This window comes from Microtus pennsylvanicus, chromosome 14 (assembly GCF_037038515.1).
Source record: "Microtus pennsylvanicus isolate mMicPen1 chromosome 14, mMicPen1.hap1, whole genome shotgun sequence".
Classification (NCBI taxonomy): domain Eukaryota; kingdom Metazoa; phylum Chordata; class Mammalia; order Rodentia; family Cricetidae; genus Microtus; species Microtus pennsylvanicus.
Window position 1 is genome coordinate 66,569,246 of NC_134592.1, and position 25,861 is coordinate 66,595,106.

General features: G+C 40.9%; 2 protein-coding genes across 5 annotated transcripts in view; one reads left to right on the forward strand and one right to left on the reverse strand.

Moving 5' to 3' along the window:
* Window positions 1-25,861, reverse strand: part of Immp2l (inner mitochondrial membrane peptidase subunit 2) — an 807,887-nt gene that overhangs the window by 373,468 nt on the left and 408,558 nt on the right. The window lies entirely within an intron of this gene.
* The window catches only part of Lrrn3 (leucine rich repeat neuronal 3), a 30,177-nt gene continuing 29,587 nt past the window's right edge, over window positions 25,272-25,861 (forward strand). Inside the window, exon 1 of the mRNA XM_075947848.1 lies at window positions 25,272-25,780. The gene's annotated coding sequence lies outside the window, so the exon portion shown is untranslated. The remainder of the gene's footprint in view (window positions 25,781-25,861) is intronic.

Sequence of the window (25,861 nt, forward strand, 5' to 3'; positions counted from 1 at the left end):
TATGGTAGCAGTGTGAAGGCATTGCTGCATGACGGTAGAAACATAGGAACTACTGTGTCACTGGGAGAACTAGGTCATTGAGAACACCTTTCCAGAGCCCACTTGGTCCTAAGCTGCTCTTGTCTCCATGTCCCGCTGCCCTGAGTTAATATTTCCTCTACAGCATCCTCCTGCCATGATGATTTTTCTCAATGCAGTCCAGAAACAAGAGTCAGATAACCAGGAAAGGAAATTTCGGTCGGCGAGCAAAAGTAGCTCTTTCTTCCATAAGTTGTTCTCACACATCTGTTGCAGGAAGCATTAATTCCGTCCCTATGCACACACATGAAAACAGAAACCAGTCATGTAAGCAGCCTGTATAATATATTCAGTAGCATTGTTCACAAAAGCCAGAAGGTGAAGACAAGCCCAGATTCTATCAGCAGATAAATGATTAATCAAATATGATACAAGAGAAACAAATTCAGATAACAAAGGCATGAAATACTGATCTCTGCAGCCATCTGAACAAGGCAAGCAAACACTCCCTTAGCAAAAAGATCTGGATACAAGAGGCACTTATCGTATGATTTTATCTGTATATAATTTCCAGAACAGGTAAATTCATAGAAACAGAGGAAGATCAGTGGGCACTAAAACCCAGAACAAAAGGAGACTAGGGAATGGAAGCTCAGTAAGGCCTGTTTTTCCTTTTGATGTGGCAGAAAATATTTTGAGACTTATTGTACGTGGTGAGGACGCAAAACCATCACATTACTAAGTGCTACTGAACTTCTACACAGTACACTTTAAGACATCTATTTGATTTTATTTAGAGATTGAAAGTGTACAGTGACTTCTGAAGTGACAGTACACTGTAAGACATCTATTTGATTTTATTTAGAGATTGAAAGTGTACAGTGACTTCTGAAGACTCTGTTACGGCAGGTAACTATGCGACAAAACACAAAGTCAAGAGAAAAGAAGTAAGTGGGAGAGAGTCTTAAAAGGAAACACTTTGCACTGGCCAAATCTGGGCCAGTGCAAAGCAACAATGAATAACGTCAATAAATTCCATTTGTTGTGGGAAGCAAATAATCCACGAGTCTCTATCTGTACTAAACAAAAAGGGACAGGAAAAGTTACTCCTGAGTGTAAGATGTCAGTAAAGAAAGGAATTACACAGCTATTTCTCCAACCACAATAGAAGTGATTCAGGGGAGAAACAAGAGCAGATATACAATTACTGCTATGGGTTAACATTACTGTGTATGCTGATCAAAATTTAATAACAAAAGTTGGTTAGTAGAATATTTATACAAAGATAATATTTAAAAAAATCATTAGGGGTACCATGGAGAAACCTGGAAGACAACACAATTACTTACGTAATTGTCTTTGGAGCAGTACTGGTGCCTCCCCGATAGGATGCGTTTGTATTGATATTAAAATGAAGATGTTCAATTCAGAGGAAACACATTCTTCAGAACAATAAACCATTCATTTGGATGTGGACAGACAGATCTGTAGGTGAAGGCGCTGGCTGCTAAGCCTAACAATCTGAGTTCAATTCCTACAACTCTTGGAAGACAGAACTGATTGTCCCAAGCTGCCTTCTGACCTTGTCATGCTGGCAGGGGCATGTCCCCTCCACTCTCCACTAAATACACAAATAAATGAAGAAAAAAAAGAAAAGAAAAACAATTTGCTAGAAAACCTACAATAAGGACATTCTTTTAAAAAATATTAAGTCAATATCATCATGGCTAAAGAATAAATAATTTCAGTTTAAAGCATTTTAAGGAGCCTTGAGAACATGGCCCTGTGCTCCACTGGGATACATGAATGGCTTTAAGAGACAACGTGAGGACAGCTGGTGCAATCGGAATATAAAATATCGTTTAGATGATACTATTACACCAATGTTAACACTGAGTGGGATCATTGTACCCAGACTCTTTAAAAGACTGTCTTAGAAAGGACTCAGCGCTAGGAGGCGTCATGTCAGTAACTGATTCCTAGATAAATCAACAATGACAGGAATGAAATAACAGTAGGGCAAACACTTAGGCAAATACCTTTCTAAGCACAGATACAAATACAGAGGATGGAGACACAGATGTATCAAAGTGTATCACCTGCTGAGAGCTCTCTGAGGCTCTCTTATCCCTATGCGGCCTCCTTTATCACACACATCCATGAAGTGTTCTCATCCCGTGATGACCCTGTTTCTCCCAACAGACGAAAGGAACGATCCTGTCCTCTTTGGAAGCCCGAGTGTTTCCTGCAGCGGCAGCATTAGTGTTAGTCGAAGACCAATTTTTTATTTTCTTAAAAACGTGCTGTTATTTAATTTAGTTACTGGACATGAAGTTTCCTTGGAAGTGGCTAAAAGCAGCCAAACAGAGTTGGGACATCTGAACAGCCTACGGTGCAGAGCAGAGGGACAGGCGGTCCTTCCCCCTTTGGACACAACTGACAGAGTGTGCCAAGTTCTCAGCGTGCCACGCCTGGCTGTGCATGTGGGATAGCTGTGCACCCCTTTAATTATAGCACTCAGGAATCAGAGGCAGGCAGATCCATGGGTTGGAGGTCAGCCTGGTCTACAGAGCGGGTTCCAGGCCAGCCAGGCTATGCAGAGAAACCATGGTGAGAAACAAAACCAAAAAGTATCACCACCGCTCCTTCCCAGGTAATGACTAGGTAACACTGCCAGGTGAATGGCTTATTAAAGGGACTGCGGTTTTTAGGATTAAAAATGCTCTTTGTGCTAGGTGTGGTCTGAGACCGGTTTTTCAGTAATCTAAGTACCATGCTACTTGAGAGCTACCTCCCATGATTTGTCTTTTGTTAAAACAGAGGTGATTCTTCCCCGTTTTCACAGCCACGTTACCAATTAAGCAGCAGAATTCTGCCACTCAGCAAGATAATGCTTATTTCTAATGGTCTGTACACCAACTTCCTGGAGTAATTAACCTCTGGTTTCTCGACGTGAGATTTGAGAAATGGTCTATTTGGGGTGTGTGTGTGTGTGTGTGTTGTGTATTTAATGGCAATCTCTGTTAACTGTTTGAGCTCTTATAATCAGCTATTCAAATGGTAATTACATTTCTGTAGGAACCACTTTCTGGATGGTCCATCTTTATTCATTGATATCAACTGTTGAACCATAAAACAAGAGCCAGAAACAAATTTGAGAGCTATCCAGTGTTCATTCCCTTATTTTATAAATAAGGCCCAGAAAGGTAAATGGTCTACCCAAACAAACTCATGATCCTGAGATTAGAAATAGAATCACTCAGGTGTTTATCTTATGACCTATAAGCTTTTCATCTAGTCTAACACTGCATCAAAAGGCTGAGAACCACCTTAAATATTTGAAAGAACTTACAGAACACCAATTTGCTTTTCATAAGTATTATATTCACAATATATTTTCAAAGTAAGGTTTATTTCCAGAAAAGCTGGGATTACTTTATTTCTTGAGATTCAGAAGATTCTTGGGCCAGCTAATCTTAGGCCCATGGAAAGTATAAACTAGATGGGCACACGAGGACTATCTTTAGCCTTCTCATTTTTGGACATATTTCTGCTTAGATGTTTGTTCCTCTGCCAACTAAGAATTCTCTGAACAATATTTAGATTCCTTTGGAAAACGGAAGTTGGCTCCCAGAGCTCTCATCAGTACAGACCTGCTGGGTGCTGTTCTGGTGTTCTTGATGGACCTAAACTACAGTACGAGAGAGTGACAGAACCCTGATTTTTCTTAAAATGTGTTTTTAATTTCTGGAAAGATTTGAACACTATTTTTTCCTTCACTTCTGGTTCTAGCCAAGACTGTAGTCATATCTCAGATTTTAGTGATAAGGTTAGGTTTGCAGAGATTCAGGCTATGATCAAAAACAAAAATGCCAGAACTCATCAGACAAAATCTATTTCTATAGAATATTTAAGAATAAAATTATTGGGGGCAGTTTGGCCATATTGAGATGACCGATGAGAACAGTCATTACGGAGAATTATGGAGAGCAAAGGTCGGTGGGAAAAGGCTGACGATCCCAGAGTGAGGCTGAGGGGCCATGCTGCTACCTGGAGCTCAGGTTTCAGTGTCGCAAGAGCAGAGAAATTTCATTGTCACCAAAAATATAGTTTGTTCCCAGACTCTTAAAAGTTTTATTCATGTGTGTCATAAAACTATATTAGTGCTTGACAAATATGATAGTCAATATTCTGTTTTAATACTCAAAATTGTAGGAATATTTAAATATTTAGTTCTTCATTTCTTTTTGGAAACAGTATTGGACGAGGCTTCCCTGACACTAAGCACCCCTGAGGTTGTGTTTTTCTGGTGGCTCCTTCATTCCCCTCTCCCAGGCGATCTTTCCACGGTGGTCATATTGTGGCCATGTTAGTCCATATGTTCTTTCTTCAGAGTGTTCATCTGAAGATGTACAGATGACTTCTAAACTTCCACCAACTCTGCACTCCAAGGCTCTATATCTAAAATGCAGAATGTACAGACCTTAGACGAAGGTCACCTAGATCTTAGCCCACTATTTGAAGACATGCAGAGGGGAAAGAGAAAGCCTCACTTTTGTTTACGAGCTCACTGCCCTCATCTTACATGGTAACTGCCAGGAAAACTAGTAAAAGGAACAGTGAGTCTTATGCAATTGCAGTTTGGCCTAATCTGACAGTTTAAGGGATAATTCCAATAATATTTAATTGTGTCTTAGATAAAAGAGGTTGATTCTTCAAATACGACCTGCTTTTCAGTACTGGAGAAAAAGGGTCCACTGACTTCACCACCATTTTCTGTATGGACCAGGTCCTCGGAATCGAAAGTAAGCCTGGATGAGTAACACCAGCATCTCCTGTGATGCTGTTAGGGATCCAGAATGTCAAGTCAAGCTCCAACTTTACTGACCTATGAACTCATGTTACCACACCTCTGGAAAGCACTGGAGAGCTGACATCTACTGAGCAGGTAGCTGGGTACTGCTTTCCCTGCTGGCCTTGCAGCAGCTAGAGTCCACAGTGAAACCACGTTTGTGGGTTTGTTTGCTCTGACTGTGCTTGGGGTTTTGACATATATTCGTTTGCACAGAGCCTGCACATTCTCTTTTCAGCAGTGCGACCCTCAGCTCAGCTACCACTGACCACAATCTGTTACGTGAAACCATGACAGTCTGTTACAGGGTCTCAAGAAGTTATTTAGGTACAGGAGAGGGAAAAACGCTCACTGATAAAGAACCAATTAGATGCCACCGCAGGTCCAGCTGCCTTTGTCCAGTCATTCTGTCTAAGAAGAGCACCAACAGCAAGCTATCCCTCCACCGCCTGCTCTGCTCTGACCACCCAGGAGAGTGTGAGAACAAGAGAGAGCCTGCTACCCTCTCCCTCAGTGTTTAAACGTGTCATCAGCAGACAAGACCATGCCCTGGGGTTTGCGGCCCCAAAAGTCATTGGCTAAGTGGATCAAAATCCCACCATGCTTCCCCATTTTTTCTAAATAAGAATGTTCTAAAGCTAACAGAAAACTATTTACAATAAGAACAACTATCAAGCATTGTGCAGAAGAGAGAGAACGTAATAGCATAAAGAAAAGTGAAGCTTCAAACAACAGGAACAACATCAAGAAAGAAACACACGCTAAATGTCCAGGCCATAGGGAATTGGCAGATGACAGAGATTATAAATGGATCAAAATCCCGCCACAACCATCTCCTGAAAGAAGAACTTGTCTTCCCCTCAGCCTGAAGCTCACAAACCAGTCCGGCCTCTTGGCTGGGGACTCTTCTCCTTGTCACTTGCCTTTCATGAGGCAGGAAAGAAATCCTGACATTACCTTTGCAGCAGCTGGGCTGACTCCGGAGTGTGGTCAGATTGCTCCACTGTGGCATAAAGCCAACAGAAGAGCAAAGAGACACTTAATGAGAGACCTAGAGAATGGTTCGAGGCCAGCCTGATCTACAGAGAGAGTTCCAGGACAGGCTCCACACTCCAAAGCTACAGAGAAACCCTGCCTGGAAAATCAAAAAGAAAAAGAAAAAGAACAGTGGTATTCAACACATCTGCTCAAATCCTAGAAAGTCTTGCAAGGTGCCGACTATACAGGAAGCCTCTCCAGCTCCCTCCGTCTCAGATCTTCTTTTTCTCCCCATTCCCCACCCTCCTAGAATACAAAATTTGAAGGCTTTTCTTTTCTTTCGACTATGTCTTGTTTTTGTTCTTTCTGATTCCAGCTAGGCCTTAACACTTGAATGGGTCCCTCCTCCAACTAGGGAAAATTACATGAGCTGAGTCACTGTGGCTCAGACAGAAGCAAGAAAATCTTCAGACAAATGCCTAGCTTACTGTACTTGGTCCAGGAACTCCCAACATAGGGCTTTTGTCCGAGGTGTTTCCTCTGCAGGTTGCAGAATTTTACATCTGAAAAACAGCTGAATTTCTTTTAATAGCTGAATATTATACTACCTACTTCTTGAAATTCATTTTGTGAAACATTTTACTGTGCCTTTAGGAAAAGAGATGAATGGATCTGGTAAGGACAAAAATATATATAGATCACAGTTGAGTAAAACATCAAAGTATTTTAAACATTTCCCCACCTCTCTCTGAGTAATACCACAACCCACCCAGTGTATAGCCTTACCATCTAGGTACCGCACCATCCGCCACAAGGCGGCTTCTTGTCCAAACCATCTTTCCATATTCCTTAAAATCACCAGTGGTCCTTTGAGGTCTGAATGTAAAGTATCTTTGGACAGTAGACAAGATGGCTCCATGGATAAGGTACTTGCTGCTCTGATAACCTGAATTTAATGTCCACAACTCACAGAAAAGTGGACAGAGAACCGATTCCACAAAGTTGACTTTTGACCCCAGTACATTCTCTGCAGCATGTAAGTCCCCCTGTATACACTAACAAATGAATGAACAAATGTCTTAGAAATCCTAGCACTTTTACCATATCTTCAGCTACAATGGTCTATCATCATCGTCACATACTTCTTCCCAGCTCCTACCCACGGTCTACCAGTCTTCCTCACGGTATATCACCAGTGTTTGAAATAATGAATCAAAACAACAACAACAACAAAATGGTAAGTATAGGGCTGGAGACTTGGCTCAGAGGTTAAGAGCAGGATTGTCCTTCGTGTCCTGAGTTCAGAGGCCAACACCCACGTTGTGACCCATGGCCACAACCTCCTATAACTCCAGAACCCGAGGGTCTCATCTCACATGGAAAAGACACACTGAGAGACGTGTATTCACACACATAATAAAATTAAAATGATAAAGAAAAGTATCTGTGTCCTATTTAAGGATATTTACCTCTTGCCCTTTATAATTAAAAACTCTCTTTCCCACGATCTGCAGGACCACAGGAGACCTATGTGCCAGCCGTCTCTGAGGTCTTCTCGCTTTCTGTTGTGTTGACTGGTACCTCAGGCGCTTTCTCTACCCTCACCATTTGCCAAGCACACTTCTGCCTTTGCCTTTTGCACACACTTTCCTCTACCTGGAGTGCTCTCAGGTGCTGCCTCGACACGACACACCCTCAGTATTCATGTCTGAATCGAAACTTCATTGGCTAAGAGTGAACTCTTTAACACTGCTCACTCATTCCTTGTCTCTCTGTGATTCTCCATGCTATCTCACCATTATCATTTCTAAAACAATGCACACTGGGGTTGGCCTCATTTACCTGCACGTTAGTAATTGGCTCTTTGTCCCCTTCCTACTACCTCTCCCAGCAAATTTCCTACCAGTCAACATGTTTTCTTCTTGTTAGCCTCTATATTTTCAACACCTCGACCAACAGCTGGACAGGTGTTTGAATGCATTTGTTTATCTCTCTATCTATCTATCTACCTATGTGGAGCCCCGTCTGTCCTGAAACTCGATTGTAGACTTAGCTGGCCTCAAACTCAGAGATCCACCTGTCTCTGCCTCCCAAGTGGATTAAAGATGTGTGCCACCACACCCAGCTTGAATGTATTTCTTACATGAATGAATTGATCCAAGATGGGATGGGTGAATGAATGAATGCTGGGAAGAATAGGAAAGAAAACAGACACATGGAAACTTGGAATCAACTTTCAAGAAAGCAGTCTTTAGCACTGGGCTGGAGAGATGGCTTGGCTGGTAAAAGCACGTGCCACCCTCCCTGATGCCTTGAGTTCCATCCCTGTGAGCCACTCAGTGAAAGGAGAGATTATTTTCAGGTTGTCCTCTGACCTCCACATGTGGGTCATGACAAGCATGCATAGCCACACACACACACACACACACACACACACACACACACACACACAAACAAAAAAAAAACTGTAGTAAGTTTTTAAAAATATAATCGCAATGTGCCTAAACTTTTGATAAAGAAAACCACTTATGGCAACCTTTATCAAATCATTATTTAGAAATCAGTAGTTATATAGAATACTGGTAAATCATTTTCTTACCCAATATCTGCCCAACATTTCACTAGTGAATCCCTTATACGGCATTAATGCATACACTTCAAATGATGAAAATCCTGTTCTTTTCACGACACATTTTTTAAAGAACAGGATATTTTCCTTATTTTGGAACAAAGCATGTGACAAAACAAAGTCAATAACTTGTAAATCATATTTCTCTCTGTCTTTAAATTTTCCAAGATTTTTATAACACACTCACACTATTAATAGATGCCTTAGAAGTTACTTTTATTTACTTAGAATAAATGGGAGCAAAATCACTTTTCATTGAGTTAAATCTAACTTCTTTATAAATCTAACACTTCAAAATGGACATTTATTCTTACTTAAATTGAGCATGTTTTTATTGTTTTCATAATTTTATCTGCCCTGGGAGAGTAGATTTTGGCTTGCTGCCTTAATGTGACACTTGTGTCAAAAGCATGTAGCTTGCACATGTTTACTAACAGATATAACTATTTCCCACAATTCTAACTGAGCACCCAGCTTCACCAATGAAGATATGTAGACCCAACTTTACAATACCTAGATTCTATTCTCATTTTTACTATTATCATTTTGGTTTACTAATAAATTTAAGCATTCCATATTTATCCCTGCAAACAATAGCAAGCCTAATATTAACCAAAATGTATGATTATTGCAATGGACTATAGCCCTTATTGCTTCTAGCAGAAATAAAATTGAATAAAAAATATCTGATACTTCCTGGCACTTGGACACATTTTGAGAGCTCTCCCATTAAGACAGTCAAACACAATTTAACTGCGGTAAGCTTCAAACAAAGCAAAGATGGAGAGACAGATTTGACTCAATACTTTAAACCCAATCTTCAAACACATGCACGCACGCGCGCGCACGCACACACACACACACGCACACACACGCACACACACACACTCAAAAGGAGTTGCTGATGATTTAAATGACAATGGAAACTTAGAATTTGCTAACTAAATGTTTAAAAAAGTAAAACATTTGCTGCGTCCATTATTTAACACTCAATTAAGACAGGTTAAAGGTCAGTCATCTATGAACTGTGAGTTTATATTTTTTTCAAATTAATTGAGTTCAGTTTCTTCTTTATCAATGCATAGTATGTCCCAGGAATGGGGTATTAAGTATGAAATATATATAAACGAAGACATCCCGGTCCCTCAAAGCCTGGCGGTATAACCCACAAGGAATCCAATGCATATCCATTTTGAGAACAAAAACTTCATAAGAAGTCTCAGCATTAGAAAACTTTAGTCAGCCACCATGGTATCTAAACTGCTAAACACACAGTTTGAGTAAACACTCCGTAGGCACAGCAGATGAGAAAGAGCTGGCAGCCCCAGGCTGTTCACGGCTAAATGAGTTGAAGACTCGTCATCAGAACTACTGAGGGTATTAGTGATAGGATAAGTGTTTGTATGTTTTCCTGCCAATAAACTTCCTTTTGCTCATGGATTCAAATCTAGGGGCTTTGACTGATGCTGGGCATTCCTCGTTTAATGCCTAGAAAAGAACTTATGTATCTTTAGTTTATTCTTAGTTTACTTCTCTGCTGCTGTGATAAGACACTGAGCAGAAGCAACTTGGGGAGGAAAGGATTGATTTTTGGCTAGAGTTTACAGATTTTATAGGATTTTAGGTTAACTCTACAGGTTAGAGTCTCCCATCAAATGATGCCAGGGGAGGAGCTCGGGGCGGGAAAATGAAAAGACAGAAGAACACTGCTTACTGGCTTATTTTTGTGGCACACTCCACTTGTTTTCTTATGTAACCTAAGACCAGCTGCCCATGGGTGTCACCACCAGCATTTGGACTGGCACCCCTACGTTCATCATGGATCAAGAAATCCCCCCAACAGAAACGTCTCCAGGCCAATTTGATGGAGGCGATCCCTCAGTGAGAATTCCTCTTCCTAGGTGACTCTACATTAACAAACTGGCATACTTCGTCAATCCTACTATTTGGTATTTTTGAATTGATCTGACAGAAATCTGAATAAGGATAGGGCTGATGAGATGGTTCAGCAGCGAAAGGAGTTCACAGCCAATCCTGATAATCTTGAGTTCGATCTCCAGGACCTACATCGTAGAAGGAGAGAACTCATTCATTTAATTTCTCCTCTGACCTTCAAACATGCTTTTGGATGAAGTGTGCACACACACAAATAAACAAATTATGTGTAATAAAATTACAGATTTTGAAAAGGTATATATTCAAAAAGTGTATGAATGGCTTTTCTTTTATTATTTTAAATGACTAACATTGGAGGAGGCTGTTTATTAGTTCCCGGTTGCTTAGACCCAAAATAATCACTCAGAAACTATATTATTTGCAATACTGTTTAGCCAATAACTTAAGCATATTTCTAGCTTGCTCTTATATCCTAAAGTAACCCATCTCCATTAATCTGTGTATCACCACGTGGCTGTGACTTACTGGGTAAAGTTCCATCCGGCATCATGGCTTCTGACTCTGCCTTCTTCCTCTCTCTCTCTCTATATATATATATCTCTTCCAGCCTGGCTATAGTCTGTTAAGCCATTGGCTGAAGGCAGCTCATTTATTCATTAACCAATAAAAGCAATAAATATATAAAAGGACTTCCCACACCAGGCTAAAAGGAAAAAGAATCTGAAAACAAACAAGAAAAATCACCCAACTTTGATTTTTACCTCATGTGCCTTGAACTCATGATCCTTTTTGTTCTGCCTCAGTGTGCTGGGATTATAGATAAGTGCCACACCCGGGGTTTACAAATTAAGGCTCCCTAACACAGCCATTGGCTTTTCACATTTATCAAGCTTAGTCTATTGATCTGTAAGAATCCATGAAAGAAAGACACTGTTGCTTGCACTTAGATGTTTCCAGGTTTTGGCTACCTTAGCACCTTTCTATAACATGGATGCTCCAGAGAGGCTGGAGCGGTACAGGCACATGGTGACTGTCTGCGGCAAAGGGCTAAAGCTCAGGCCAAGGGTTCAAAGATCTCATTTCATCATAAACTCTAGTGCCAAGGGGTCACCCAACTGCCATGACTGCTGATTAAATGGCAAAATAGTAAATCATGTACAAAACTTAATGATTTCTCTTTGCAGATGAATCAACCTGTTGGTCTTCCCCTTCCTTGCTGAAAACAGTGAAGTAGCTCAATGTGTTGAGGCCTCTTCTCTGAGTCTAGAGTCCTATTTTTCCTTGGAATGGGTTTCAGATAGCACTTTAAACACTTTTAATGGTATATGAACTGGCTGAGTCAAAACATGGGTAGGGAGAAGGTATAGAGAGAAGGCTGAATTCAGAGTCCCATGATCCCTCCTTCTAGCCTGAACACAAAGAAAAGATCGGTTAGCTGTCCTCCTGTGCACTGGTGACAGCTACAGGCAGGACAGAGGCCCCTTGGAGAAGCGTGGCTGTCTCACACCACCTCCAACCTGCTGCTCATTCTCAAGCGCCAGGCACGGTTTGCAGAAGCCATTCTGAATTTAACGACGACAATTTGGAGACTGCAAGCCGCAGGCTGACTTTGAACATGTGTTTGTTTATTGGCAGAGACAGTAGCACACCATTTACTCACAGAAACAAGAGAGCAAATCTACACTAATATAAGAATCCATATGCTGACCTTCCCATGCTAGGAGGCACAGCTCTCCGTGAGACCCTAACAAGGGTGGGAATTAAGAACGAGTTGGAGAGAAGCTGCTTTGCTTGTTTTGATGACGTGGGCAGGCAGAGGAATGTGCTTTTGTAAAATAACCTGGAATACGGCGGAAAATAAATGCACCTTCTGTCTCGTGGAGCGCTATTACAGTGCAATGCTGGGTAAATGCTTACCGGCGTTTCCAAATAGTTTTTGTTCCCCTCATTTCTTTCTTGGCTCCATAATGCAATCCGCATGGTTTGAGCACTAGACTTCAAATGAGACCCCCATTCAGAGCATGTGCAGACAAAACGAGTGGTTTCCTTAGTAATGGGAACTATGTGAGAACCTCAGCCAGCCAGGCTTCTGCAGGAGCTTAGGGATCACACAGAAGCCCTTGGTGGCCACAGTATAGCTGGAGGGCGCCCCAAAGTCCCGCCCATCCAAAGCACTGAACATCCGTGGCATCATGGCATCTCTACCAAAATATAAATAACCTCGATGAGAGATTAAGGGTGTAAGAAGCACTCATAACTCTGAGGGTTAGTTTGCTCATTTTCTAGATCATGTCTATGGAAAGCTAAGAGATTTCTCAAGAGACACATGTTGTTCTTTTGTTTGATTATGTTTTAAACATTTCCTTACTTCCAGAAGTAAACCTTGTCTTACTCTCTTTTTGTCTATGCTTAAAGGTTGCTTCTGATTTTTAGTTGTCTCTAAAACGATTGTCTTAAGAAAGAGAGCTTTGAAATTCTTCTGTTAAACAGGGTGCAGGTTTGACTGTGTACAGTCATAAGTGCAGATATCAATGTGAAGGACATTTTTTTATTTTATTTTTAATTTATTTATTTATTAAAGATTTCTGCGTCTTCCCCGCCACCGCCTCCCATTTCCCTCCCCCTCCCCCGATCAAGTCCCCCTCCCTCATCAGCTCGAAGATCAATCAGGGTTCCCTGACCTGTGGGAAATCCAAGAACCACCCACCTCCATCGGAAATGTACTCCAAAGGAAATGTACTCCAGTACTAAAGTTTTACATATGTATTTATGTTTTCTTAAACATTTGTTTCAGGACAATGCAGTACTCACAAAAAGAGCTGCTTTCTATCATAAATGAAATCACTAAGTTTTGTCATAACTAATGATCTTCAGCTGCAGAGATGGCTCATCAAGGAAGTGCTCGCCTGGCAACCATGAGGACCTGAATTTGGATCTGTAGAAGGAGGTAAAAGCTGGACATGATAGTGTATGTCAGTAATCCTAATGATGAATGGGCGGTGTGCAAACAGGAAGCTCACTGGCTAGCCAGTCTAGCATGATGGGGGTCCTGCCCCCCCCATACAATGTGGAAAGTAATAAAGAAAGACATCTGATGTCCCTTCTGGCTTCCACAAGTACATCCACCTACATGTGTGCATTCTCACGCACACAGGAACATACATATGAACAAGTACATATGCATATAGTATATACAACCAATAAATAAACTACCCTGAAATGAAAAATTATGAAAATAAGTTTAAAATATTTGATCTAAAATAATGCTTGCCAATGAGTAATAGTTTATAGATGCCATGATGTCAACCTTCTAATTTGGAAGCCAGAAACATGGACAATATTTTGAGTTGTGTGGCACAGTCAAATTACATCAGTATTGTACTATGAATTTGTGGATTAATCTGGTTACAGATTAGAACAACATAAAACCAAAGAATGATAAAATAATAATAAAAGGAAGCCAGAGAACACCTGAGGAAGAGCAGAGCAAGGACTGAGCTGCCACTTGTCAGGGCGCTGACTTGGAGTTTGACTGATATTCCAGCCTCAGCACCACACTAGCTCCCTGATGGCAAAAGCCAGACAGCCTCAGTTTCTCTGCTGTGAAAAAACAGGTCCTGGATGTCTCCAGCGTCACCAAACACAACTGAACATGCACTGTGCTTGTCATGTGTCAGTGTCCTGCACACAACTGAACATGCATGGTGCTTGGCATGTGTCAGTGTCTTGCACACAACTGAACTGAGCAAGGGCTATTTATTATCATCCTAGGTATTTTTATTTTTCCAGCATGCATAATTTCTCCATTTTCACACCAATACATGTTTCAAATTAAGATCTATCCCACTGTGTTTTGTGGATAGCTGAATAAAAATCATTCCTATTTTCCTGAACAACAGAAATAATAAATATAATAAAAAATAACAATACTATATTTGCTCTCACACACAATTGCACATTGCCATTTTTGAAGCAGTAAGGTTCTCTCTCTTTCTCTCTCTTTCTCTCTCACTCTCTCTTTCTCTCTCTCTCTCTCTCTCTCTCTCTCTCTCTCTCTCTCTCTCTCTCTCTCTCGCTCGCTCTCTCTCTCACACACACACACACACAAAATAAAAACCAACAAAACTATAATGGTCTTCTTCATGGCCCATGTTTACCACATCAAGTCTTTCCATAATTAGTCTCCGGCCCAGTAGCCCATGGATTGTGACGAGCTCTCTTGCACAAGTGTGGAAGCATATACTCTTGCTCACATGTATGTGTACCAACACATACACATCAACACATAGGGGTTTAAGCACTAATTCTGCTCCACTTAAGAATAATTCCTCATTGGAATGTAATAAAACAGTACAGTGACTATAAAGGAAGGAATGCTTCCTCTCTTCTCCATCAAACATCTAACATTTTTGCATCTGTTTATTAAGCAGTACCTTGAGATAATTACTCTCTGATACAAGCCCAGAGGCAAAACTCCAAACTCAGTCTCTCAGAAAAGAGAGCAAATTACCCACAAGAAGAAATCCACTGAAGTTGAGAGAGGAAACAGTGAGAGACGCCACGCTAAAGAGACACCACGAGTGTGCTCTAAGGGGAGGAGATGAGAAGGGATGAGAGCGGCAGCAGATGAGGGTGCAGCAGGGGACATGCATGGATCAGGAAGGCGTGGGAGGAGGAAGATGTGCAAGATCCACTAACAGACTGAACGCAGATTCCAGAGGAGGGCCAAGGAATCTGGACATCTTTAGGTCACTGGGCCAAGATATTACAAGAGAATCACTAAACAAAGGAAGAAAAGAATTCAAGAGAAAAATAAAAGGTCAGTCTTACTCACTGGTATGAGGTAGCTGGAGGTCATGTAAACAGAGAAGGTGATCAGAGAGTTGGAAAATGATATAGGATAGAGGATAGCTAGAAGTGTGGGTAGGCAGACGGAACCTGGTTGCAGTGTCAGTGATATGAGAGTGAGAAGGGCATGAGAAGAAAAGATAATTGTGTCTCAGTCAACAAGTAAAGAGCAGTTGCAAAGAAACAAATTTAGAATGTGCTCACAGAAGGCAAATATCGGGGGACAATTATCCAGGTGAGTCTAATAATGAGTAGGAGGGTGTCCAAGAACCAAATTCAGAGGGCACTGCTGATATTCCAGAGTAGAATTTCAGGATCAATCATTAGTGAAGAAACCAGATTTAAAACAAACAAAAACCTTAAAATGTAAATAACAAATAATGATGTGACTGCAGGAAATGACAATTCTTCTGAGAAATTTATTTAAGTTAAGTTGAGATGAAAAAAAAAACAGTGCAGAATTAAAGACTTAGGTGAGAACTATTATCATTTTACTGTGAGTGAAAATTAAGAATATGTGTGGCTTACGTAGAAATATGTAAATTGCAGGGTGGTGTGGTAAACAAAACTGACAGATGCAAATTCCTGACAGCACAGAGCGGATGGTTTTGAAGGATCCAGAGAAGGACACTGAGAAACTCAAACTTCAATACAAAAGAGTTGGTGGTGGGTCTGCATAGAGGTGCATTAGTGGATTGGGATGATGAAACTCGGGGACTTCATCAGCAGTGGTCTCATTCTGATGTGGTGAGTGATGAGAGTCAATAACTGGGACAGGGTGCTAACGTTGAGAACCATCAGGAAAAGGAGGACGAGGGATGACTGAGGACAACACAAGACTATCCTGATTCCATTTCCCTCTGTAGCAGGCAGCACAGGCACCACTGTGTGATGTTCTCCATGACACCAGCTCACAGTCCCAGGAACAGAGAAGGAAGATCACAGTGCCACTCAGAAGTTCTCCGTGGACACACAGCAGAGGAGTAGGCTGGGAGAATCAAAGGGAATAGTGAGCTCAGAAGGTCAACTTTGGTGAGTGGGAAAGACACAGCAGAGGACATCCAGGGGCAGATGAAGAACTGGCGTTAGAAGATGTGAGTATTTGCACTATCCAAAAAGTAGACACAGAGAAGGACTTCTGAATCAACCAGTTGGATGGGAGTTATGGTTAAAAGAACCCAGAGGCTCAACACCTCTGATGTCACATAGTCCCACCTACCCACAGTACAAAAGCCACATCCAAGAGGTTGTTGTTCACAGGAAAGAAGGGGAAAGGACAAGTAAAGAGGGCCCTCCTTTGGTTTAAGGGAATTACTAATTGCAAAGCTGCAATCTCTCAAACCTTTACTGATGTGTGATTCCCCTCTGTATGCTGTGAATATTATTGGTGAATAAAGAAATTGCCTTGGCCTGTTGATAGGGCAGGGAAGAGCTAGGTGGGGAAAACTAAACTGAATGCTGGGAGAAAGAAGGCCAAGTGAAGAGAAGCCATGTAGCCCCCACAGAGACAGATGCTGGATGGAACTTTACCCGGTAAGCCACAGCCACGTGGCGATACACAGATTAATGGAGATGGGTTAGCCAGAAATATACCAGAGTCATTGGCCAAGCAAGTAGTGTTTTATAAAAAATAGTTTCTGGGTGACTATTTCAGGGCTGAGCAGTTGGGAACAGACAAGAGGCTTCTTCACAACACTTTCCTGATAACTTGGGTGCAAAAAGATCTTTTTTATCAGAACTCAAGTCTGAAGCCAACTGGCAACTAGGAAACAGTGGCATAGTGGAAAGGTGAAGAGGAGAATGTGTTCCATATGTAGCAGCGAAATATTTACGGGGATGCTACTAGGACAGGAAAGACAAAGGAAATGCCAGAACATGGCAGTCAAAACCTGCAAACACAAACCACGGCAGCCTTAAGAGATGACAGAATGAGGAGTCTCCAAAACCCATCACTCCTGGAAGTCTCCATTTCGATTAAGACACAGACACAAGAATGCCTGTAGAAAGTAGTTGAATCATGGTGAAATCTGTAATTGAATAATGGGAAAGATGAAAATATTAGGAGTCTCCCTGCAGTTCAAGAGAATATATTAGGAAGTTAAGATGGAGCTAATTTTATGAATGAAGGTGATGGCATCAGAATAGCAGGGATGGCTCATCACTCACTTGAGTGGGTGGCTGTCTCTGGAAGACGCATTCCCTCCAGAAAAGCAATGGCTCTGCACACGGACCACAAAACCAATGAAGAGCTTGAACTCTAGGCATCCCGCTCTCCATCACAGAAGAAAGAGAAGTGGGCGCCAATGATAGCAGTCACCTTCTAGCTCTTGCTGCGTGGAACTCACGTAAGGATGGCATACAATATTAATAGAAATTCAAATGATCCTTTTATTTCTAGACGATACAGTATGACTGCACGCCTAAGCATCTTATGCACAAACGTGTTTGCTTACATTTTCTGGACATCGCCGCACTGACCTCTTACTTGGAAAATAATAATTTTCATTAGTCTATCTTTATAAAAGAACCCATACTAAATTTAAAAATCCTAATGAAATTTGCATAAGATAATCAAACTATGAGAAAACTTATTTCTGGTTACCTTGGTTTTTAATTTTTGCCTAGAATTTGCATGAAGAACATACATGTCATCTGATTCTTAGGTTTTAGTTCTTGTTAAGAAACATGAATCAATAGAGGGAGAGGAAATCAACTGTCTTATTTATAGGGTCTGAAAGAAAATGCTTGAACGGGAGAAGAGTTCAGCAGAGAACAAGGCCAGGTCCAGAAAATACACCCTGCTCTCTGATCACAGAAGGCTCACTGTGAGTAATCTCTGGACTTAAGCCACCAAGTTGACAAAATTTGTTACCCGGGAGAGTCTCGGTTTAAATTTTCTTTCACATAAATGGAAGAAAATGATCACACAATGGCTGTTACTATTGTAGTCAACAATCTTTGATATATAAACTGTATTACTGAACATAAACAGTGCATGAAATCTATTTTTTTGCCCTCAACTTGCTCTCAGATCATATATAAGCTGAAATACATGGTGAAGCAAAATAAACAGCAATAAAAATTTGAGTCTGATTACAGTTTTTTTTTGTTTGTTTTCAATATAGGGCTTCTCTGTGTAACCCAGACTGTCCTGGAACTTGCTCCATAGAGCAGGCTGACCTCAAACTCAAGAGATCTGCCTGACTCTGCCTCCTGAGTGCTGGACTTAAATGTGGGCATGACTGCTCACAATGAGAGTTATACCCAGCATAAGTTTCAATGAGAAGGCCGAGGCCTCTAAAATTAGTATGAACTTTTTTAGCAGAAACTTTGTAGAACAAAAATTTTGTTTGTTCTGTTACAAAACCAACCCCTGAGAATTCAAATGTGGGGCTGAAGAGATGGCTCACAGTTTATAAGATCAGGGTTCTGTTCCCAGCGCTCACAGTTTATAAGATCAGGGTTCTGTTCCCAGCGCTCACAGTTTATAAGATCAGGGTTCTGTTCCCGGCGCTCACAGTTTATAAGATCAGGGTTCTGTTCCCAGCGCTCACAGTTTATAAGATCAGGGTTCTGTTCCCGGCGCTCACAGTTTATAAGATCAGGGTTCTGTTCCCAGCGCTCACAGTTTATAAGATCAGGGTTCTGTTCCCGGCGCTCACAGTTTATAAGATCAGGGTTCCGTTCCCGGCGCTCACAGGTTTATAAGATCAGCGTTCTATTCCCAGCACTTACATGGTGGTTTGGATCCACCCAGCTAAGCAAGCAAGTGAATAACACATATATATGCGGCTAAAACAATCACACATAAAATAATATAGATAAATCTAAATAAAAAATTAAAAACTAAAGAATTCAAAGTTCAAGAAGTGAGGAAGAATAAGATGTTTGAGTTCTCTGAGAGGTAAACGTGTTAGGAATAAAGACCAGAAATAGAGACCAGCAGCATAAAGAGAACAACTCAGTTGAGGTGCCGGTGCTGAGTGTCAGCCTCGGGTCACACCTACTGCTGGGGGAGTGCAGGTTCCACCTGTGCACAGCTAGGAGACAATACTCAATTCCACCAAGTTTGCGGTGGCTTGATCTCTAAATGAGGCTAACTATTGAGTATTCTACTGTGTGTGTACAAGCACATGTATGATCATGTGTACATATGTGTGTAAGGTGAGGAGACATCTGCACATATATGTGGAGCCAAAAGATAACTTCAGGTTCATGTATTAGTCATCGGGCACTAGCTACCTTTTTATTTATTTTTTAATGTGTGATAGCGTCTTTCATTGGCTTAAAACTCACCAATTTAGCTGGGATGGCTGGCCAGTGAGCAACAGAAATCTGTCTCTCTCCCTACCTCCCCAGTGCTGGAATTATAGACGCAGGTCCGTTTGCTGTTGATGTTGTTTTGTTTGTTTGTCAATGTGGACTGTGGGGGTGGAGTCAGGTCCTCCTTTATGGACCACAACACTTCGTCAGGTCGGCCACCTCCCAGCCTAGGCATCTCATGGTCTACCAGGGTGAAGTTCATGAAATCGGGTTCTTTTTACCAAGGTCCCTATGCTCAAAAGTTGTCTTTATTATTGGTTTCCGCATGAATGTGATTTAATTACACGTGGATACAACTGAATACTCTTACAAAGGTTAGATGCTGACTGAAGCAAGACAGCGCCAGAGAAGAATTCACATCTTATTCAAATAATAGTTACTACTTATACATAGGAGAACAATAATATTTGATGCACAAAAGTTGAAGACGTTTTTAAAAGATAAAGAAATGCCACTCATTTATGCCATTTACTTTATTTTTAGCTTTTTATTATGCATATTTTCAGTTATTTCTATACAATTTATAAACTATGGGCCTATATTATACACATTATCTACCTATCATATCTTTATGCTATTTTACTTTATTTTAAGACAAAGGTCCTAGCATATCACACAGGCTAGGCCAAACTCCTGGGTTTCAGCAAATGTCATGTTTCAATCTCCAGAAAGCTGACATTTTAGTTGTGTGTCACTACGCACAACTGCCTGATGTATCTAAACACTTTTTTACGACTCTGAATTCCACCATATATGCAGAAGGTACGTGTTTCCCGCCCTCCACGGGAGAGCAGCTCGGTGCTTTGTTGTTTATAATAGTATTTTTAGCATAGCTAATGAAACAGTCAATCTTCTGAAAGAAAAGAAGACGGGCAGATCTAAAACAAGAAAGAAACCTTTTGGGTCTGAATGAAAACAACTGCAGAAAGTTGGAAGACAGGATTTGAGAACCAAACAAGAACCAAGGACTTTTCTTCCTGATGCCTCACAAGTTTCCTGGTCTGGGCGTACTCAGATTGATAAATTAACTTCCTTTCTTCAAATGAAGCCATAAGCTTCATTGAAAATAATAGTTAAGTAAAGACCTCGTTTCTTTGGTCTGTCTCAAGTCTGTCTGTTGGATGAATCTGAATCTGTGCCTGCTGAATGTCCTCTTGTGTTGTCCTTTCCTGTGGCTCTGTCCCTAACAAAAGCCTTTGCTGTTTTTGACCAAATCAGAAATTATCACATGGGAAGGGGGAAGAAAGACCTCAGGTTTTATGCGCAATTCTACAAGCTAAATCTCCTTTGAGAAGGAAAAGAAAAAGTGTTATCCAATGTGATTTAGTTCAGCACTGAAACAACCAACCAGGTTTGCTCATCTTGAGACTCCAAGCTGAGAAGTTACTTGCCATTAGCATTAGTCTACAAAGGCCAGACCACTGGGGACCTTCAAGGTGTCAGCCGGCTATCTCCAGCAGCTTCTCCATGGGTATGTAGCTCTCTGGACATATCAGTCCATGTGTCCGACTAGGCACCGTACTTCTTACAGTTTTATTTCTCAAATCATGACAGCAATAAAATTCTGTCACCAACACTATACAACACAACAATACAAACGCATCTACTGTCCAGTGTATAAAATTCATTTCTTTTTAAAAATAGTAATTTATTTCTGGCATCCCTTGTTGCTGACTACATGGAATTGGTTGGCAAAGCTATCAATCAAATATTCATTTATTTTACAAATGAATATTGAGTGCCCTGCGCAGTGGCCAGAGCACTGGCTATGTAAGCAGACAGACTTAGTTGAAATTTTGGCCCCCTTATTTAATAGTTTGGGGACACTGGGCAAATAAGCATATTTTCCCACGTTTCTATATTGTCTAGTGGGGATAAAAATATCTGGTATGGAGATGTTAGGTTTAACTACTTGTAAAACAAGCCCAGGTGCACACTAGCATTTAACAAAGGTTTTCTGTTTTACTCTCTTGAGGAGGGGAGCTTAAAGACATAATAAGGCATATACCCCCACCCCTTCTGAGAATCTTAGAAACTGACATAGGAAGAAGGCAAAATTATAGAAATAATGATGAGAAGTGCTAAGCTTCTATGAAATCAGCGTGCTTCTGGGGCCAAGAAGAAGTCTTCTCTACTAGTGAATCACGGCTGGAGGAACGTGCTGAAGGATGGATAGGCATAAGAAGTTAAGAAATGGAGCAGCTAGCAGAAAGGGCGCTCCGAACCAGGGAGAATCTCAGGAAAAACGAGGATAGGCTGCCGGAGAATGAGATGAGGATGATAAGGAGAGAGAAGGGGGGGTGGGGGGGAGAGAGAGAGAAAGAGACGGGGGGGGGGGGGGGAGTCAGCCTTCGGCTTCACTACACCGCATTAACTTTCCTAGGCTCTGTGTAGGTATCGGCTACTTTAATCCTCAGAAAAATCCTAGGAGGAAAATGATATGCCAAGATGCTACTTAAGCTCCGTGGTGACACTTCACAGGGATGACACTTGACACACGCTCTGGTCACAGATCAGGAGGCAGGTAAGGATTCACAGCGAACCACTTGGTCTTGACCCTGCAGGCAGCTCACTGTCCTGACTGCTTCTCAAAGGAAGGCACAGGAGAATAAATCCTAGAGTAGAATGGCAGCAAACATGTCTCAAATTAATAATTCTAGCTCCTAAATCCATCAAAAGTATATCCTATTTTTATTTAATGATAAAGGCACGCCTCTTTCAGCACAATTTAAGGACTAACTATTCATTCACACATTTAAGTTTCTTGCGGGTCATTTTAATTATATCAAATATTTATTTGATAACTGCTATAATACAGATATACAATATAGGTAAAATGTACACTCGTTATATAGTACGTTTGTAATATACAATTTCTATTAGTACTGCGAACATTCCATAAATGAAGAAATGCAGAAAGAAAGGAGGAGAACAAGAAGAAAGCAAGAGAGAGAGAAAGGAAGAAGCAGTGACCAGAAGCAGCGGATATGTCAATCACCCACTAGATGACAGGGTAGCAGAGCTGAGAAATTCTCCGGAGTCGAGACATGTCACCTCAGGCTCTCTCAGAGCAGTTATGTGTAATAGTTACACCTTCTAGAAGAGTGTTCTCAACCTTCTTAGAGCTGTGACGCTTCAATACCTCATGTGGTGGTGAGCCCCAGCCCTAAAACTATTTAAGCGATTACTTCATAACTGCAATTTTGCTACTGCTATGAATCATGCTGCAAATATCTGATAGGCAGGATATCTGATGGGAGACTCTTAAGAAAGGGCTGTTCCATCCTCAAGGAGGTCGAGACCTACAGGTTGAGAATCATGACACTATTGTTCTTTTCTCAGGACCAAAAGCAGTTTTATGATATCTAATGCCTTCACATCCTTAGCCATCCACACCTGGATGCTCTTACGGTACGTCACCACAGAGGGGATACTAATGACTGAATGACTGACTTCTGTGGCAAGTTAAGACACTCCCCAAAACATACTTGATTTCAAGTTGCTGATATTTATAACAGGAAGAGAACTACAGCCAAGGAGCTCTCAGTTTCTTCATTCAAGGCCAGAGTCATTTTTCCCTCTAATGAAATCTCATTTGTAAGGCTCTATGATATTATACTTAAAGACAAGTACAATATACTTTTGATTGATCATGCACCTACGTTAGAAGAATAATCTCATTCCTTACATATGAAATACAGCAGTCATTTAGTAAAAACAAATTTCTAGGAAACTGTTATATATAAGGCATCTTTTAGACTACTATTCAATTCTAAATTATAAAAACATTTTATTACTTTATGAATAAGTTGGAACTTAAGCACTACATGTGATTATTAGTTTCATTTTGAAAAGTTATTTTATTATGTATCCTTTTGAGCCTCACAACTTACCTTCAATAATAATAATCATTATTATTGAAATAATAATATTTATATTATTATAATAATATAATAGTTATATTATTATAATTATAATAATCAAAAGATTTCTGGATTTGTCAGTTATAAAGTCAGTACCAATCAATCAAAATAAAATGGTTAAGGAGTCAGTATAATATTAAAGTATTTTTTTTCCAAATAGTTGCTACAATTATAGCAGAATCCTTCTGTGTATGTAAGCAAACCTACAAATATTCAAATGACTACAGCAATTCAGTACGCTTCAACTGGAGAAAGTAAAATGAGGGGGCTAAGGAGCTGCATGAGATGCGCACTTTCCTCCCTGGCTGTATCACTGTGTGCCCCCAAAGAGATGCTTGAGGACCTGGAGAGTGTCTGGTAAGAGGATAACATTCAGAAGAAGATGTCACTTGGCCAATGAAGAAGCCACTTTTGTTTTGAACTCATTTTTATCAAAAAGGTTAGGGATATGAATTATTTACTAAAATAAAAATAATTCTGAGGAAGACTTGCAACAGCATTCAAAGTGCTTAGGCAGAAGTTCAAGGCCCTGTCTTTACTGACTAATCATTAAAACCAATAACTAAAGCATTCATATTTTTATTTTTTGATGAAAACAAATCCTATAACATGAAAATATCTGGCAGTCAAAGACAACATCAGTGAGGCTAAGCTTCCTGGCATATGGCTAAGATGCAGAATACTGCGCTAAAACACTTCAGTAAACACCTTAAGGGAACAATTAGATGCTAAAGCTTTTGTCCCCCATCCCCCAGTAAATCTAATAAATGCCATTTCCTTTTCCTCCACGAGAGGGCAGACTTTCAAAGCGAGGGCTGGAGTCCCAGATAAAGCAGCTTTAACCTGTTGAAAATTGATCCCCGTGTTGCAGTTCTCTCAAGGGGTTTCTCCGGTGCACTGTCTGAAAAGCACGCCCATTATGGTCTTCTGCTCGTCACAGGTGTTCATGTGCTGAACACTTCACTATGCTGCGGTGGTTTCTACCCTAAATATCCAAAATGTTTTACATATAATGCTTATCCAGAATATTTTCCTGGTTAAATAGCCAATAAGCTTAAGAATAAAAAGGCTCACTTTAAGTGCTCAGTTTATTGCAGTGAAAAGCATTATTAATACATATGACACACAGACAGGTACACACACAAACAATGCAACACATATCCACTTTGTGGCATCTGATTTAGAGAAGCAGTTGTTACTGGAAAAGTTTATTTTTTAAATGCTTTCCCTTACATAACAATGTTGTGGGGTTTGGAGAAGCAAATATTGGCTGTAATTTAAAAATCTGGTCAGTGCAGATAAGAAATGTTATTTTAAAGCCTAACGGAACAAACAAATGCCCCCCCACACACACACACACGAAAAAAAAAGGAAGCATCACCATCAACCACAAAAACAGGGAAGAAAGGAAAAAAGCAAGCAAGAGAGGGAAAGAAAAAGACTGCTGCCAACTGCCAGTCATAGGCTAAATCCAGTAAGAACAAGGAAGCAAACAGCAGTTGTTAGAGCTGCAGGCTGTCCTCCTGAAATACAAAGCCACTGCTAAACTTCACAGACAGGGAGTGGAGCCGCTACCAAGTGTTAATATTCAGGAAATCCTTATTCATAAATGTTTTCTATCTGTTCTCAGAAGGGGGAAAAACCCACAGTTTCTCCAAATGACTGAAAATATCCCAAAAGGAAAAACTTGTTGGAAACCCCTGCACATTCCTCCAAAAGGAAAAGCAAAAAGGAAAGACGCCGATTCCAAGGAAAAACATGCAAGCCTGTTTCATTTATTTGTACCCTAAGCAGCGCTGTCATAGGACAGACAGGCTGCCTCAGCCAACCAGGCTAGAGCAGCTGCGTGTGCTACATCTTGGCAGTCTGAAGCGATTGGCTCCTCTCTGGGGAGTGGAGGGTGTTCAGTTATTAATGCCCGCTGAGCAGGCAGCACCATGTCAGTGTGACAACTGATCTGGTGAGCGATGCACCACTAACCACCATGGAAACAAGGAGAGGGGAAGCCAGCGAGCAGGATCTCTCTTCCCTGGATTGAGAGCGTCAGCCTGCCTGCGGCCGGATAGAGTTCCAGGCAAGAGAAGGAATCCTAGCTGCAGGCGTCTGCCTTCCTTCATATTATAGAGAAAAAAAAAGAGATACCATCGCCTGCATGTGTGCATATCTATAGTATGTAATTGTGTACACTTTAGTACACATACATATGCACCTATTTATGCTGGGGAAAGAAGACAGCCATGTGATTATCTCAGCCAAGGGACTGTGCAAGCAGGGACACGGGAGGAGGGCTATCCCTGAAGCTGCTAATTCAAGGTAAGTTTAAAATACACCTATCTATTTAAAATGTTCTCTATTCCGTGTCTTGTTGATGCTTGTGATCTCACACCTCAATTC